At 43.5% G+C, this 16334-nt stretch overlaps 1 pseudogene; it reads right to left on the bottom strand.

Moving 5' to 3' along the window:
• The window catches only part of LOC121542056, a 205191-nt pseudogene that overhangs the window by 128690 nt on the left and 60167 nt on the right, over nt 1–16334 (bottom strand).

Raw genomic sequence — 16334 nt, 5'->3', positions numbered from 1 at the left:
CTAGCCACTCTGCTAGCCTATTATCTAACTAGCCACTCTGCTAGACTATTATCTAACTAGCCACTCTGCTAGACTATTATCTAACTAGCCACTCTGTTACAGTCTATTATCTAACTAGCCACTCTGTTACAGTCTATTATCTAACTAGCCACTCTGCTAGCCTATTATCTAACTAGCCACTCTGCTAGACTATTATCTAACTAGCCACTCTGCTATAGACTATTATCTAACTAGCCACTCTGCTAGCCTATTATCTAACTAGCCACTCTGCTAGCCTATTATCTAACTAGCCACTCTGCTAGCCTATTATCTAACTAGCCATTCTGCTAGACTATTATCTAACTAGCCACTCTGTTACAGTCTATTATCTAACTAGCCACTCTGTTACAGTCTATTATCTAACTAGCCACTCTGCTAGCCTATTATCTAATCTAGCCACTCTGCTAGACTATTATCTAACTAGCCATTTTGCTATAGACTATTATCTAACTAGCCACTCTGTTACAGTCTATTATCTAACTAGCCACTCTGTTACAGTCTATTATCTAACTAGCCACTCTGCTAGCCTATTATCTAACTAGCCACTCTGCTAGACTATTATCTAACTAGCCATTCTGCTATAGACTATTATCTAACTAGCCACTCTGCTATAGACTATTATCTAACTAGCCACTCTGCTAGCCTATTATCTAACTAGCCACTCTGCTAGCCTATTATCTAACTAGCCACTCTGTTACAGTCTATTATCTAACTAGCCACTCTGTTACAGTCTATTATCTAACTAGCCACTCTGTTAGCCTATTATCTAACTAGCCACTCTGTTAGACTATTATCTAACTAGCCACTCTGCTATAGACTATTATCTAACTAGCCACTCTGCTAGCCTATTATCTAACTAGCCACTCTGTTACAGTCTATTATCTAACTAGCCACTCTGTTAGTCTATTATCTAACTAGCCACTCTGTTACAGTCTATTATCTAACTAGCCACTCTGCTAGCCTATTATCTAACTAGCCACTCTGTTAGACTATTATCTAACTAGCCACTCTGCTATAGACTATTATCTAACTAGCCACTCTGCTAGCCTATTATCTAACTAGCCACTCTGCTAGCCTATTATCTAACTAGCCACTCTGCTAGCCTATTATCTAACTAGCCACTCTGCTAGACTATTATCTAACTAGCCACTCTGCTAGACTATTATCTAACTAGCCACTCTGTTACAGTCTATTATCTAACTAGCCACTCTGTTACAGTCTATTATCTAACTAGCCACTCTGCTATAGACTATTATCTAACTAGCCACTCTGCTAGCCTATTATCTAACTAGCCACTCTGCTAGCCTATTATCTAACTAGCCACTCTGCTAGACTATTATCTAACTAGCCACTCTGCTAGACTATTATCTAACTAGCCACTCTGCTAGCCTATTATCTATCTAGCCACTCTGCTATAGACTATTATCTAACTAGCCACTCTGCTAGCCTATTATCTAACTAGCCACTCTGCTAGCCTATTATCTAACTAGCCACTCTGCTAGCCTATTATCTAACTAGCCACTCTGTTACAGTCTATTATCTAACTAGCCACTCTGCTAGCCTATTATCTAACTAGCCACTCTGCTAGACTATTATCTAACTAGCCACTCAGCTAGACTATTATCTAACTAGCCACTCTGCTAGCCTATTATCTAACTAGCCACTCTGCTAGCCTATTATCTAACTAGCCACTCTGCTAGCCTATTATCTAACTAGCCACTCTGTTACAGTCTATTATCTAACTAGCCACTCTGCTATAGACTATTATCTAACTAGCCACTCTGCTATAGACTTATCTAACTAGCCACTCTGCTATAGACTATTATCTAACTAGCCACTCTGCTATAGACTTATCTAACTAGCCACTCTGCTATAGACTATTATCTAACTAGCCACTCTGCTATAGACTATTATCTAACTAGCCATTCTGCTATAGACTATTATCTAACTAGCCACTCTGCTAGCCTATTATCTAACTAGCCATTCTGCTATAGACTATTATCTAACTAGCCATTCTGCTAGACTATTATCTAACTAGCCACTCTGCTATAGACTATTATCTAAATAGCCATTATGCTATAGACTATTATCTAAATAGCCATTCTGCTATAGACTATTATCTAACTAGCCACTCTGCTAGCCTATTATCTAACTAGCCACTCTGTTACAGTCTATTATCTAACTAGCCACTCTGTTACAGTCTATTATCTAACTAGCCACTCTGTTAGCCTATTATCTAACTAGCCACTCTGTTAGACTATTATCTAACTAGCCACTCTGCTATAGACTATTATCTAACTAGCCACTCTGCTAGCCTATTATCTAACTAGCCACTCTGTTACAGTCTATTATCTAACTAGCCACTCTGTTAGTCTATTATCTAACTAGCCACTCTGTTACAGTCTATTATCTAACTAGCCACTCTGTTACAGTCTATTATCTAACTAGCCACTCTGTTAGACTATTATCTAACTAGCCACTCTGCTATAGACTATTATCTAACTAGCCACTCTGCTAGCCTATTATCTAACTAGCCACTCTGCTAGCCTATTATCTAACTAGCCACTCTGCTAGACTATTATCTAACTAGCCACTCTGCTAGACTATTATCTAACTAGCCACTCTGCTAGCCTATTATCTATCTAGCCACTCTGCTATAGACTATTATCTAACTAGCCACTCTGCTAGCCTATTATCTAACTAGCCACTCTGCTAGCCTATTATCTAACTAGCCACTCTGCTAGCCTATTATCTAACTAGCCACTCTGCTAGCCTATTATCTAACTAGCCACTCTGTTACAGTCTATTATCTAACTAGCCACTCTGCTAGCCTATTATCTAACTAGCCACTCTGCTAGACTATTATCTAACTAGCCACTCAGCTAGACTATTATCTAACTAGCCACTCTGCTAGCCTATTATCTAACTAGCCACTCTGCTAGCCTATTATCTAACTAGCCACTCTGCTAGCCTATTATCTAACTAGCCACTCTGTTACAGTCTATTATCTAACTAGCCACTCTGCTATAGACTATTATCTAACTAGCCACTCTGCTATAGACTTATCTAACTAGCCACTCTGCTATAGACTATTATCTAACTAGCCACTCTGCTATAGACTTATCTAACTAGCCACTCTGCTATAGACTATTATCTAACTAGCCACTCTGCTATAGACTATTATCTAACTAGCCATTCTGCTATAGACTATTATCTAACTAGCCACTCTGCTAGCCTATTATCTAACTAGCCATTCTGCTATAGACTATTATCTAACTAGCCATTCTGCTAGACTATTATCTAACTAGCCACTCTGCTATAGACTATTATCTAAATAGCCATTATGCTATAGACTATTATCTAAATAGCCATTCTGCTATAGACTATTATCTAACTAGCCACTGTGCTATAGACTATTATCTAACTAGCCACTCTGCTAGCCTATTATCTAACTAGCCACTCTGCTAGACTATTATCTAACTAGCCATTCTGCTATAGACTATTATCTAACTAGCCACTCTGCTAGACTATTATCTAACTAGCCACTCTGCTAGACTATTATCTAACTAGCCACTCTGCTAGCCTATTATCTAACTAGCCACTCTGCTAGCCTATTATCTAACTAGCCACTCTGCTAGCCTATTATCTAACTAGCCACTCTGCTAGCCTATTATCTAACTAGCCACTCTGTTACAGTCTATTATCTAACTAGCCACTCTGCTAGACTATTATCTAACTAGCCACTCTACTAGCCTATTATCTAACTAGCCATTCTGCTATAGACTATTATCTAACTAGCCACTCTGCTAGCCTATTATCTAACTAGCCACTCTGCTAGCCTATTATCTAACTAGCCACTCTGTCACAGTCTATTATCTAACTAGCCACTCTGCTATAGACTATTATCTAACTAGCCACTCTGCTAGCCTATTATCTAACTAGCCACTCTGCTAGCCTATTATCTAAATAGCCATTCTGCTATAGACTATTATCTAACTAGCCACTGTGCTATAGACTATTATCTAACTAGCCACTATGCTAGCCTATTATCTAACTAGCCACTCTGCTAGCCTATTATCTAACTAGCCACTCTGCTAGCCTATTATCTAACTAGCCACTCTGTTACAGTCTATTATCTAACTAGCCACTCTGCTATAGACTATTATCTAACTAGCCACTCTGCTAGCCTATTATCTAACTAGCCACTCTGCTAGCCTATTATCTAAATAGCCATTCTGCTATAGACTATTATCTAACTAGCCACTCTGCTATAGACTATTATCTAACTAGCCACTCTGCTAGCCTATTATCTAACTAGCCATTCTGCTAGACTATTATCTAACTAGCCATTCTGCTAGCCTATTATCTAACTAGCCACTCTGCTATAGACTATTATCTAACTAGCCACTCTGCTAGACTATTATCTAACTAGCCATTCTGCTATAGACTATTATCTAACTAGCCACTCTGCTAGCCTATTATCTAACTAGCCACTCTGCTAGCCTATTATCTAACTAGCCACTCTGTTACAGTCTATTATCTAACTAGCCACTCTGTTACAGTCTATTATCTAACTAGCCACTCTGTTACAGTCTATTATCTAACTAGCCACTCTGCTAGCCTATTATCTAACTAGCCACTCTGCTATAGACTATTATCTAACTAGCCATTCTGCTAGCCTATTATCTAACTAGCCACTCTGCTAGCCTATTATCTAACTAGCCATTCTGCTAGCCTATTATCTAACTAGCCACTCTGCTAGCCTATTATCTAACTAGCCATTCTGCTAGCCTATTATCTAACTAGCCACTCTGCTAGACTATTATCTAACTAGCCATTCTGCTAGACTATTATCTAACTAGCCACTCTGTTAGACTATTATCTAACTAGCCACTCTGCTATAGACTATTATCTAACTAGCCATTCTGCTATAGACTATTATCTAACTAGCCACTCTGTTACAGTCTATTATCTAACTAGCCACTCTGCTATAGACTATTATCTAACTAGCCACTCTGCTATACTATTATCTAACTAGCCACTCTGCTATAGACTATTATCTAACTAGCCATTCTGCTAGACTATTATCTAACTAGCCATTCTGCTATAGACTATTATCTAACTAGCCATTCTGCTAGACTATTATCTAACTAGCCATTCTGCTAGCCTATTATCTAACTAGCCACTCTGCTATAGACTATTATCTAACTAGCCATTCTGCTATAGACAAGCATTTAGAATACATCTCTGCACTAAGCATTTAGAATACATCTCTGCACTAAGCATTTAGAATACATCTCTGCACTAAGCATTTAGAATACATCTCTGCACTAAGCATTTAGAATACATCTCTGCACTAAGCATTTAGAATACATCTCTGCACTAAGCATTTAGAATACATCTCTGCACTAAGCATTTAGAATACATCTCTGCACTAAGCATTTAGAATACATCTCTGCACTAAGCATTTAGAATACATCTCTGCACTAAGCATTTAGAATACATCTCTGCACTAAGCAAAAGAGTGCCATCTCCACTGCTATTTTAGTTATCAGTTAATCTGACTATTCTGTCATCATTCATTCTATTTACTTATTTCAGTAATTTGAGGGTTTTCGGTATAGTTGCCTAATGTTGGAGGGGCATATAATTCTGTTTTAATGTAACTCCTGAATCACTATGATAATTATAATAGTTTTTCTTGTGTATTTCGAAGTCCAAAGTGTAGGAATACAGGTGAAATCAGTTACTGACACAGACATTGAGGTGTAGCAGGACGATCGGAACGCCGTGAACCAAGAGGTTGGGAGTTCAAATCCCAGGTATGAACATGTTGAATAATAATTACTGTATAAATAAACATACACAATGTAGCCGTGAAAGTGTGTCAAATATGTACGTTGAAAGCATTTTGACTGTGTGACGTTCAGTGGACATCCTAACAACTCATTTTTGTTTACAGAGCATCACCTGTGAAATCTCATGTGAAAAATATCCACATGTGAAACATCGACACGTGAAGTGTTCGTAATCCACATGGTTTCCCATGTGAGAGAAAGATTAAGAGAGAGGGTGAGTGAATGATTGAGAACAGAATATAGACAGATGGTGAAAGAGAGGAGACAGAGATTATGTCAGAGAGAACAGGTAGAGAGAGAGAGAGAGAGAGAGAGAGAGAGAGAGAGAGAGAGAGAGAGAGAGACAGAGAGAGAGAGAGAGAGAGAGAGACAGAGAGAGAGAGACAGAGAGAGAGAGACAGAGAGACAGACAGAGAGACAGAGAGACAGAGAGAGAGACAGAGAGACAGAGAGAGAGACAGAGAGACAGAGAGAGAGACAGAGAGAGAGACAGAGAGAGAGACAGAGAGAGAGACAGAGAGACAGAGAGACGAGAGAGAGAGAGAGAGAGAGAGAGAGAGAGAGAGAGAGAGAGAGAGAGAGAGAGAGAGAGAGAGAGAGAGAGAGAGAGAGAGAGAGAGAGAGAGAGAGAGAGAGAGAGAGAGAGAGAGAGAGAGAGAGAGAGAGAGAGACAGAGAGAGAGACAGAGAGAGAGACAGACAGAGAGAGAGACAGACAGACAGAGAGAGACAGACAGACAGAGAGAGACAGAGAGAGAGACAGAGACAGACAGAGAGACAGAGAGAGAGACAGAGAGAGAGACAGAGAGAGAGACAGAGAGAGAGACAGAGAGAGAGACAGAGAGAGAGACAGAGAGAGAGACAGAGAGAGAGAGAGAGAGAGAGAGAGAGAGAGCGCGACTAAACAGCAGACTACATCATTTCCTTGATGAACACAACGTCCTAAACAGAAGCCAGATTGGATTTGTACAAAATTATCGTACAACAGACCACATTTACACCCTCCAGACTAATTGACAAACAAGTAAATCAAAACAAAGGCAAAATCTTTCTACTAGAAAGCATTTGATTCAATTTGGCACGAAGGTCTTTTTTTACAAACTAATAGAAAGTGGTATTGGAGGGAATTCATATGATGTTATTAAATCAATGTACACTAAAAACAAATGTGCGATTAAAAATCGGCAACAAGCAAACAGACTTCTTCTCTCAGGGACGTGGAGTGAAACAGGGCTGCCCAATAAGTCCAACACTATTTAACATCTACATTAATGAATTGGCAAAAACATTAGAAGAATCGGCAGCACCTGGTCTCACCCTACACAACACTGAAATCAAGTGTCTGCTGTACGCAGATGACCTGGTGCTACTGTCTCCCACTAAGGAGGGGTTACTGCAGCATCTAGATCATCTGCACAGGTTCTGTCAGACCTGGGTTCTGACAGTTAACCTAAAAAAACAGAATATAATATAATATAAAATAAATTCTATTTGGACACAGTTCTATTAGAACACACCAAAAATTACACGTATCTAGGACTAAATATCAGCAACGCAGGTAGCTTTCACATGGCTGTGAACGAGCTGAGAGACAAAGCAAGAAGAGCATTCTATGCCATTAAAAGGAACATTAAAATCGAAATTCCAATTAGAATCTGGCTCAACATTTTCCAATCAGTTATAGAACCAATTGCTCTATATGGCAGCGAAGTATGGGGTCCACTCTCCAATTTACCAAATGGGACAAACATCCAATCGAAATACTACATGCAGAGTTTTGTAAGACTGTATTGCAAGTGCAAAGAAAAACTCAAAATAACGCATGTAGAGCAGAATTGGGCCAATACCCCCTCCTTATTCGAATAGAAAAAAGAGCCATCAAATTTTACAACCATCTAAAAACAAGTGACCCCAAAACATTCCATCACACAGCTCTACTATGTCAAGAGATGCAACAAGAGAAGAGTCCCCTCAGCCAGCTGGTTCTGAGGCTCAGTTCACTAACCAAAACCAACCTCATAGAGCCTCAGGACACCACTCACAAAATCTGGCCCAACCAAATCATCACAAAGCAAAAAGAAAAATATATCACCTATTGGAAAGACACCACAAAAAATCAAAGTAAACTTCAATGCTATTTGGCTCTAAACAGACAGTACATGGTGGCAGACTATCTGACCACTGTGACTGATAGAAAACTGAGAAAAACACTGACTAGGTACAGACTCAGTGAGCACAGTCTGGCTATAGAGACCGGTCGTCACAGGCAAACCTGGCTGCCCAGAGAGACTCTGCCCCCGGGGAGAGGTAGAGACAGAGCTGCATTTCCTATTACACTGTGACAAATACTCAGATCTAAGAGAATCTTTCTTTCCCAAAATTATCATTCAGTACAAATAATTTGAAACTATAAAAGAGGAAGAAAAAATCCAATATTTATTGGGTGAAAAGCCAAAATGTGTAATTTTGGCAGCCAAATATGTGTCCTCCTGCCACAACCCGAGGGACAGCCAGTGAAAAGTGTAATGTAATGTCAATAATATTTCCTGTTTTGTTTTGGCTTTCATACCATGTAATGTGTCTTCTCAGTCAGGTTGAGACTGGTCGACTACTATTGCTTTAATGTATTGTTATTCTCATTAATATTGTTGTTGTAGTTGCTGTTAATGATAATCCCATTTCCACTACTACTATTATTATTGCTGTTGGTCCCACCATTTTTGTTATATGTATACTTTGACAATGTAAGTAATTCTACTTGCCAAGTCAATAAAGTCTATTGAATTGAATTGAGAGAGAGAGAGAGAGAGAGATTGACAGAGAGAGAGAGAGAGAGAGAGATTGACAGAGAGAGAGAGAGAGAGAGAGATTGACAGAGAGAGAGAGATTGACAGAGAGAGAGAGATTGACAGAGAGAGAGAGATTGACAGAGAGAGACAGAGACAGACAGACAGACAGACAGACAGACAGACAGAGAGAGAGATTGACAGAGAGAGACACAGAAAGAGAGACAGAGAGAGAGATTGACAGAGAGACAGAGAGAGACAGAGACACAGAGACACAGAGAGACAGAGAGACAGAGAGAGACAGAGAGAGAGAGAGAGAGAGAGAGAGAGAGAGAGAGAGAGAGACAGAGAGATAGAGAGAGAGAGGCAAATGAGGGAGAAAGTGAAAGAGAACAATAGTGGAAGAGAGAAAAAAAGAGAGTAATTGAAAGAGAAAGAAGGTGTCTCTCTGCTGTCTGGAGGTTTGTCGACTGAGGAGACACTTTAAAATGAGCCTGACACACACACAACAACAACAACAACAACAACAACAGAGCGGAGGATGAAAGACCTCAAAGAGAAATCAATAAATTAGAGCCACAAAGCCTAATAAACCACACACACACACACACACACACACACACACACACATGAGTGTATCCACCCATAATTGGTCCTAGACAAACACCCAACAGGAAAACGATAACAGAATCTTCAAACACAGAAAGGAAACACCAATTAATTCAATCAAAACGGCTCCAGATAAATAACTGAATAAATAAATATTAAGCTAAATAGCAGCATAAATAAATATACATGAAGATAAAACATCAGAATACATATACATGAAGCGTTTGAAACCCAGCGACTGGGTGATTGTTGTCTGGTAACGAATGGTTCAGAAGCAGCGTGTGTGTTTGCGCGTGAGCGTGCCTGTCTGGGGGATTGTTGTGCGTCTAATAGTTCAGCCACATCATTTGGAACAAACAGGGATTTACATACTTAACCCTAAAAACGCCAACATATTTAGAACCCTAAAAACGCCAACATATTTAGAACCCTAAAAACACCAACATATTTAGAACCCTAAAAACACCAACATATTTAGAACCCTAAAAGCGCCAACATATTTAGAACCCTAAAAACGCCAACATATTTAGAACCCTAAAAACGCCAACATATTTAGAACCCTAAAAACGCCAACATATTTAGAACCCTAAAAACACCAACATATTTAGAACCCTAAAAACGCCAACATATTTAGAACCCTAAAAACGCCAACATATTTAGAACCCTAAAAACGCCAACATATTTAGAACCCTAAAAACGCCAACATATTTAGAACCCTAAAAACACCAACATGGTTTATTTTTTACCCACATTAGAAATGGCAGCAAAAAGACTGTCAAACAGTAACACTTTAATTTTAACATTTTGTAACACAAGTAACCAAGGTTTCAATTCCCCCAAATAAGCATATATTTGAACATTTTCACACATTTATAGTCAAATTTGATGTTTCCACATTTTCAGATGTTTTTAACAGATATTTTTGATTCATTTCATCCATAGGCACTTGTTATGAACAATGATCTGTTATTCATTCAAAGTGTTGTGTTTCTGTGATACTCAAGAGGCTGAGAAATTGGCGATTTAGCTAATCTGACATACCAATGGCCTCCGATATGGGAGTATAGTTGATATGGGCGCCGGTGCCATCAGACGTTTAGCTCTAACATTAGAACGTATGGGCTATCAACTCAGTTCCAGTTGCATCTGAAAGATTAGACTCAACTCCGTAGAAGCTAAATACGTATTAGAATTGTTTTTTTAAAATGTGTTTAGCTATAGGTGGTTGCCCCTTCATAACTAGATTCTTGACAAAGTCCTTACATTTCTGATGGAAATCAAAAACGTTAGACCATTTGGGGTCAAAAGTTACCGGTGTTGGTGCTTTTAGGGTTAAATGAGCGACCGTCCAACACGTCTAGTGAGTTTGGGGCCATGGTCTGGGGTAAGAGTTAGGTTAGCTTGAGTTAGGACACACTGTGTGCGTGTGTGCGTGCGTGCGTGCGTGCCAAAACCTCTGGTAGTTGAAGAGGCGTGAGCCCCACTGTAGGTGGTTTCCCCTAGCTCCAGAGTGGAAGAAGCAGGAGTCGGTCCCGTCAAACTTATTCAGACCATCAGCAGTGTTACTGGAGGCGTGGCTATGGACCACATCCAATAGGACGGTGATCCCCAAAGAGTGGGCGGTATCCACCAACCTCTTCAGGTCCTCAGGGTGCCGAACCGACTGGGGGGGGGGGAGGAGGGGGAGGGGTAAACATTAGTAAAGTACATATTCTTTTCTTGAAAGCATCTTGAGAGATCATGGAGAGAGAAAGAGAGTTATGTTGTATTAGTCGTATGTACGGGATACGCATGGTATACATCGTCCAATGAAATGCTTACTGGCAGGTTCCTTCTCCACGATGCAAAAACAATAAGAAAGAATACAAACTTACAGTGAATGTAAAGGCAGTAGAACAGAATAAACATTTTAGAGAGAGAAATATAACAAAAGGTATATTCTACAGCTCTAGAATAAAGACATTTACATTACATTTACATTTTAGTCATTTAGCAGACGCTCTTATCCAGAGCGACTTACAGGAGCAATTATGGTTAAGTGCCTTGCTCAAGGGCACATCGACAGATTTTTCACCTAGTCGGCTCGGGGATTAGAACCAGCGACCTTTCGGTTACTGGCACAAAGCTCTTAACCACTAAGCTACCTGCAGCCTCCGATTCACAGCCTTGACCAGGAAATCAACTCTATAAGCTCTATAGCTCTAGAATAAAGACCTCCGATTCACAGCCTTGACCAGGAAATCAACTCCCCTCCCACAGACCAATTCTCCTCACGCAGCATAGGGGATACATACTGCTACATGGGGGATAATGGAGGATACATACTGCTACATGGAGGATACATACTGCTACATGGAGGATACATACTGCTACATGGGGGATACATACTGCTACATGGGGGATACATACTGCTACATGGGGGATACATACTGCCACATGGGGGATACATTGTGCTACCTTTTTACCTTCCCCCTCTCTGCTACCTTACCTCTCCCCAACCTACCTTCCCCCTCTCTCCCCAACCTACCTTCCCCCCTCTCCCCAACCTACCTCCACCCTCTCCCCAACCTACCTTCCCCCTCTCTCCCCCAACCTACCTTCCCCCTGTCTCCCCAACCTACCTCCCCCTCTCCCCAACCTACCTTCCCCCTCTCTCCCCAACCTACCTTCCCCTCTCTCCCCAACCTACCTCCCCCCTCTCCCCAACCTACCTTCCCCCCTCTCCCCAACCTACCTCCCCCTCTCCCCAACCTACCTTCCCCCTCTCTCCCCCAACCTACCTTCCCCTGTCTCCCCAACCTACCTCCCCCTCTCCCCAACCTACCTTCCCCCTCTCTCCCCCAACCTACCTTCCCCCTCTCTCCCCAACCTACCTTCCCCCTCCCCCAACCTACCTCCCCCTCTCCCCAACCTACCTTCCCCCTCTCTCCCCCAACCTACCTTCCCCTGTCTCCCCAACCTACCTCCCCTCTCTCTCCCCAACCTACCTTCCCCTGTCTCCCCAACCTACCTCCCCCTCTCTCCCCCAACCTACCTTTCCCCTGTCTCCCCAACCTACCTCCCCCCTCTCCCCAACCTACCTTCCCCCTCTCTCCCCCCAACCTACCTTCCCCCTCTCCCCAACCTACCTTCCCCCTCTCCCCAACCTACCTTCCCCCCTCTCCCCAACCTACCTTCCCCCTCTCTCCAACCTACCTCCCCCCCTCTCTCCCCCAACCTACCTTCCCCCTGTCTCCCCAACCTACCTTCCCCCCTCTCTCAACCTACCTCCCCCCTCTCTCCCCCAACCTACCTTCCCCCTGTCTCCCCAACCTACCTCCCCCTCTCCCCAACCTACCTTCCCCTCTCTCCCCCAACCCTACCTTCCCCCTCTCTCCCCAACCTACCTTCCCCCCTCTCCCCAACCTACCTCCCCCTCTCCCCAACCTACCTTCCCCCTCTCTCCCCCAACCTACCTTCCCCCTCTCTCCCCCAACCTACCTTCCCCCTGTCTCCCCAACCTACCTCCCCCTCTCCCCAACCTACCTTCCCCTCTCTCCCCCAACCTACCTTCCCCCCTCTCCCCAACCTACCTCCCCCCTCTCCCCAACCTACCTTCCCCCTCTCCCCAACCTACCTTCCCCCTCTCTCCCCCAACCTACCTTCCCCTGTCCCCCCAACCTACCTTCCCCTGTCCCCCCAACCTACCTCCCCCCTCTCCCCCAACCTACCTCCCCCCTCTCCCCAACCTACCTTCCCCCTCTCTCCCCCAACCTACCTTCCCCCTCTCCCCAACCTACCTTCCCCCCTCTCCCCAACCTACCTCCCCCCTCTCCCCAACCTACCTTCCCCCCTCTCCCCAACCTACCTCCCCCCTCTCCCCAACCTACCTCCCCCTCTCCCCAACCTACCTTCCCCCTCTCTCCCCCAACCTACCTTCCCCCTCTCTCCCCCAACCTACCTTCCCCCTGTCTCCCCAACCTACCTCCCCCTCTCCCCAACCTACCTTCCCCCTCTCTCCCCAACCTACCTTCCCCCTCTCCCCAACCTACCTTCCCCCCCTCTCCCCCAACCTACCTTCCCCCTGTCTCCCCCAACCTACCTTCCCCCTCTCTCCCCCAACCTACCTTCCCCCTCTCTCCCCAACCTACCTTCCCCCCTCTCCCCAACCTACCTTCCCCCTCTCCCCAACCTACCTTCCCCCTCTCTCCCCAACCTACCTTCCCCCCTCTCCCCAACCTACCTTCCCCCTCTCCCCAACCTACCTTCCCCCCTCTCCCCAACCTACCTTCCCCCTCTCCACAACCTACCTTCCCCCTCTCCACAACCTACCTTCCCCCTCTCCCCAACCTACCCTCCCCCTCTCCCCCAAACCTACCTCCCCCCTCTCCCCCAACCTACCTCCCCCTCTCCCCAACCTACCTTCCCCCTCTCTCCCCAACCTACCTTCCCCCCTCTCCCCAACCTACCTCCCCCTCTCCCCAACCTACCTTCCCCCTCTCTCCCCCAACCTACCTTCCCCCTCTCTCCCCCAACCTACCTCCCCCTGTCTCCCCAACCTACCTCCCCCCTCTCCCCAACCTACCTTCCCCCTCTCTCCCCAACCTACCTCCCCCCCTCTCCCCAACCTACCTTCCCCTGTCTCCCCCAACCTACCTTCCCCCTCTCCCCCAACCTATCTTCCCCCTCTCTCCCCAACCTACCTTCCCCCCTCTCCCCAACCTACCTTCCCCCCTCTCCCCAACCTACCTTCCCCCCTCTCCCCAACCTACCTTCCCCCCTCTCCACAACCTACCCTCCCCCCTCTCCCCAAACCTACCTCCCCCCTCTCCCCAAACCTACCTCCCCCTCTCCCCAAACCTACCTCCCCCCTCTCCCCAAACCTACCTCCCCCTCTCTACTCTCCCTTGATATTTTCCCTCCAAGAGAGAGTGAAGACAGAACATGTGTTACTATATTATTACCAGATGAAATGTTAATGTGTTTACAGTCAGATTACAGTACTGTCTGGTGTAGTAGCACAGTGAGTGGTTTTTAGTAGTTGTTTTGTAGCGTGAGGCTCACACTATCATTTAATGACAAAGGGAAAAGCATTAAGTTATTGTTTCGCTCTTCTTTCTGTGTTTTAAACTTCAATATGTATTACTGTTACTAATCTGTGTGTGTAAATATGAGAGAGGGAGACTAAATTATATAACCACTTAAACGGAAGCGATTCCCAAACCTTCCATAACAAAGCCATCACCTACAGAGAGATGAACTTGGAGAAGAGTCCCCTAAGCAAGCTGGTCCTGGGGCTCTGTTCACAAACACAAACAGACCCCACAGAGCCCCAGGACAACAACACAATTAGACCCAACCAAATCATGAGAAAAGAAAGAATTACTTGACACATTGGAAAGAACAAACAAAAAAACAGCGCAAACTAGAATGCTATTTGGCCCTAAACAGAGAGTACACAGTGGCAGAATACCTGACCACTGTGACTGACCCAAACTTAAGGAAAGCTTTGACTATGTACAGACTCAGTGAGCATAGCCTTGCTATTGAGAAAGGCCGCCATAGGCAGACCTGGCTCTCAAGAGAAGACAGGCTATGTGCATGCTGCCCACAAAATGGGTTGGAAACTGAGCTGCACTTCCTAACCTCCTGCCAAATGTATGACCATTTTAGAGACACATATTTCCCTTAGATTACAGCGATCCACAAAGAATTAGAAAACAAACCCAATTTTGATAAACTCCCTTATCTACTGGGTGAAAAACCACAGTGTGCCATCACAGCTGCAAGATTTGTGACCTGTTGCCACAAGAAAAGGGCAACCAGTGAAGAACAAACACCATTGTAAATACAACCCATATTTATGTTTATTTATTTTCCCATTTGTACTTTAACTATTTGCACATCATTACAACACTGTATATAGACATAATATGACATTTGAAATGTCTTTATTCTTTTGAAACTTCTGAGTGTAATGTTTACTGTTAATATTTATTTCACTTTTGTTTACTACATCACTTGCTTTGGCAATGTTAACATACGTTTCCCATGCCAATAAAGCTCTTCAATAGAGAGAGAGAGAGAGAGAGATTGTTTAACACAGACAAAGTGAAAAGCATTTAGTTATTGCCACAATCACATCCACACCACCACATTCAAAGGTAGACTCAGTGATATGATGTACAGTGAGATATGATGTACAGTGAGGGAAAAAAGTATTTGATCCCCTGCTGATTTTGTACGTTTGCCCACTGACAAATAAATCATCAGTCTATAATTTTAATGGTATGTTTATTTGAACAGTGAGAGACAGAAAAACAACAAAAAAATCCAGAAAAACGCATGTCAAAAATGTTATAAATTAATTTGCGTTTTAATGAGGGAAATAAGTATTTGACCCCCTCTTAATCAGAAAGATTTCTGGCTCCCAGGTGTCTTTTATACAGGTAACGAGCTGAGATTAGGAGCACACTCTTAAAGGGAATGCTCCTAATCTCAGTTTGTTACCTGTATAAAAGACACCTGTCCACAGAAGAAATCAATCAATCAGATTCCAAACTCTCCACCATGGCCAAGACCAAAGAGCTCTCCAAGGATGTCAGGGACAAGATTGTAGACCTACACAAGGCTGGAATGGGCTACAAGACCATTGCCAAGCAGCTTGGTGAGAAGGTGACAACAGTTGGTTCGATTATTCGCAAATGGAAGACACACAAAATAACTGTCAATCTCTCTCGGCCTGGGGCTCCATGCAAGATCTCACGCCGTGAAGGACTGAAATCCTGCAGCGCCCGCAAGGTCCCCCTGCTCAAGAAAGCACATATACAGGGCCATCTGAAGTTTGCCAATTAACATCTGAATGATTCAGAGGAGAACTGGGTGAAAGTGTTGTGGTCAGATGAGACCAAAATCGAGCTCTTTGGTATCAACTCAACTCGCCGTGTTTGGAGGAGGAGGAATGCTGCCTATGACCCCAAGAACACCATCCCCACCGTCAAACATGGAGGTGGAAACATTATGCTTTGGGGGTGTTTTTCTGCTAAGGGTCAGGACAACGTTAC

This window comes from Coregonus clupeaformis, unplaced genomic scaffold (genome assembly GCF_020615455.1).
Source record: "Coregonus clupeaformis isolate EN_2021a unplaced genomic scaffold, ASM2061545v1 scaf0208, whole genome shotgun sequence".
NCBI lineage: Eukaryota > Metazoa > Chordata > Actinopteri > Salmoniformes > Salmonidae > Coregonus > Coregonus clupeaformis.
The sequence above is the reverse complement of the archived record's forward strand: the minus strand, read 5'-3'. Positions and strand labels throughout refer to the sequence as shown.